The sequence below is a fragment of the Gorilla gorilla genome, chromosome 7 (genome assembly GCF_029281585.2).
Source record: "Gorilla gorilla gorilla isolate KB3781 chromosome 7, NHGRI_mGorGor1-v2.1_pri, whole genome shotgun sequence".
Lineage (NCBI taxonomy): Eukaryota > Metazoa > Chordata > Mammalia > Primates > Hominidae > Gorilla > Gorilla gorilla.
The window spans coordinates 93,462,498-93,465,722 of NC_073231.2; the positions used below are offsets into that span (position 1 = coordinate 93,462,498).

Below are 3,225 nucleotides of genomic sequence, written 5' to 3' on the forward strand. Positions count from 1 at the left end.
CAGCTCAGTGATTTGTGCAGTCTCATAAGGCTGAGTAGGCAAAAATTGGAGTTTAGGGTTACCAAGGCAGCCATCACATTAAAAGTCAAGATCCAAAACAAAGTAATGTGTAGAAGTATAAGTCTGATATTTTGTGCATTTTGTTTTCCCTCAAGGCATTCTACTGATCCCTAAAGTGTGCATAAGATGCTGAGAACTTAAGCAGAAATTGACATGTAAATGTCTAAAAAATAAATCAGGGACTTCAGTAGTCCCAAATGGATGAAGAGACAAAATTGGAGCTTATTGTTTTTCAAAGAAAATAGGCACTGGTAATCAAACCCAGACTTTCAATTGATTGGTATGCTAAGGACCACACTCTATAAGTAAGAAAAAACAAAAATAGAGAAACCTTAAAAAATAAACAACAACCAAACTGAAGCACAGTCTTTAATCAACTCAATCTCTGACTGAATTAAGGTGATTTTTTTAATCAATGTAACTGTTTTCTAAAGAAACCTAAATCTCCTCGAAATAAGATTGGCATCATTCAAAGGCTAAATTGCTTTTTTTATGCACAATGTCCAAAATTTTATTTTAAAACGCACAAGCTGTGCTAAGAGATAAAACCAAATAGCTGAAAATCAAGATGTTAAAAAAACACGACAAAATTAAAATTGATCCACAGGCTATTCAGATACTAGGATATTAGACACTGTGCAAATCTGATATCAATGCATTAATGGCTAAAATGATAAAGCTACAGTGAAAACTATGATTCAAGTATTTTAAAAATAGAAGACAAGGTGGAAAGTTATACCTGAAAAGTATAATCCACAAAGAAGAATTAAATAGGAATACTAGAACTGAAAAACATCATAAATGAAGTTAAGAAATCAATAAAATGTTTAACAGCATTCTAATTAGATAGAGCAGTTGGAAAAATCCAAACTAAATCAGAGGGAGTAAAAAAGGGTACAAATACAGAACTGTACATCAGAACCAAGTAAAACATAATTATGTTTAACATATGTGTAATTCATATTCAGAAAAATGAAAACAATATTTGAAAATATAGTGACCAAGCTAAAAAACATTAAGCCACAGAGAAAAGAAGCTCTATGTCCTGTGTAAAAAGATAAATAAAATTAAAATCACAGGTAAGAATGAAAAGCTTCTAAAAGATAAACAATTGGAAGGAAGAAAGAAAATAAAGATAAGAAAGAAAAGGGCCACACTCTGTAAGTAAGAACAAACAAAAATATAGAAGCCTTAAAAAATAAACAACAACAGAACTGAAGCAGTCTTTAATCAACTCAATCTCTGACTGGATTAAGATGATTTTACCTTCAAAGGAGAAACAACACTGACAGTTGACTTTCAAACAAAAATGATCGTGGCCAGAAGAAAATGGAATGACATTTCTAAAGAGGTAAAGACAAATAAAATAACCCAGAAAAAATACTGGTCATAAGAAAAGCTAAATAAAGACACTTTCAAATCAATAAAAACTGAGCTAATTCATTATCTGCAATATGCCACGTGAAACTTGTGAGATTGGAGTAAAATAATGTCTGGAGGAAGTTTTATACCTTAAATGCATATGTTAGAAAGTAAGAACAATATTTAAAATCTCTATTTTTACATTTAATTATCTATCTCCAGAAGTTTTAATTCACAGGATAAATGACATCTTCATATGACAAGGCACTGCCAGCCTATTATTTGCTGTATTTCTGATCACTAACAAAGTCCTCTAGTGTTAGATGGATATCGCTTTGAGAAACTACTAAAAATGTGGGCTCAATTGCTGAATTGTCTTTGGAGTAGATTAGATTTGTTACATCTGCATTGTGATGCACTTCTACTGATGTATTAGCTGGAGTGTGTGCACTGGGAGGAATCTGTATTCTGTTATAGCTCCTTTATGGCATGTGGCTTGGGTCATAAGTTGAAGATGGTGGCTGACATGGCTCAGTGGACAGATAGGTTGCTTCAGCATCTTCATTTTCTGCCATATTGTTATATTGTTATCTTCTTCAATTCCAGCAGATACTAGTTGAGGCAGCTCCCCATTCTTTAAACAAATATGAATATATTTTGCCTTTCATCTTACATGCTTTCTATGTTTCACATTTTCATCAATGAGTTGTCCTAATATTATGACATCTATTTAAAACTATGGAGTATAAAAAGGGCTTGATCATCTTGTGAAATCACCCAGCATGATCATTGTCTGAGTATAAAAACATTTTCTAAGCATAGTTCTCCAAATGGGCAGGACTAAGTATTTTCTTGCCTAATAGCTTCATGATCACCCAACTGTTTCATAAGTATTTCTAACTGATCCATTAGCTTTGATAAAAATGTACAACTCTCAGGAGTTTTACTATCAGTCTTCATTCTGGTTTGCATTGCATAGAAACAACAGTAATAGAGCACTGAGGGGTCTGGCTTGTCATGCTCCTGAGCTGTTTTCATATGATGCTGTATGCTCTTAAACTGGGGAGGAGGTGGGGACAGTAGAGCAATCATGAACATCTCTATTCCAGAAATCACCATTTCCTCTGCAGATCATATTTTTATGAATAAAAATTTAAAAAAATAAGTTATTGGAATGAATAAGTGATATAGCAAAGAATCTGAATTCAGCCAATATAAAGATCCATTTTACTTGTATGTACTGGCAGTTAGAAAATCTAATTTAAGAAAAGATACCTTTACTATGGCACGATACATGAAATTTAAGATATGTAGTCAAAAAATTACAAAACGTTTTAGAAACATTAGAAATAAATGTAAAACCTTAAACTATATTATCAACATGGATGGGAAACAGTATATTAAAGACATTACTTCTCCTGAAATTGTTCTATTGATTGATGGAAATCATAGGGGCAATTTGATATGTTGATCCTACAATGTATAAGGAATTGAATGCTCTAAGAGTAGCCAAGATGATTTGAAGACAAAGAATCAGATTAGAAACATTGTACATCTAAACATCAAGAAGTGCCAGTGACTGATACAAGCTGATATTATGCAACGATAGACAAATACAGTAATGGAGATGACTAGAGCAATAGTTGGCAAACCATGACCTGTGAGCTGGATTCTGCTTTTATAAATAAAGTTTTATTGGAATGGAACTATAACCATTCATTGATATATTGTCTATGGTTGCTTTTGCATTACAATGGATAAGTTGAGTAGTTGTGCAGAGACCATATGATGCACAATGCTTGA

General features: G+C 32.6%; 1 pseudogene; it reads right to left on the reverse strand.

Moving 5' to 3' along the window:
* Positions 1–1,649: 1,649 nt before the first annotated feature.
* Positions 1,650–2,520, reverse strand: LOC109027937 (vacuolar protein sorting-associated protein VTA1 homolog; annotated as a pseudogene).
* Between the last annotated feature and the right edge of the window lie 705 nt (positions 2,521–3,225).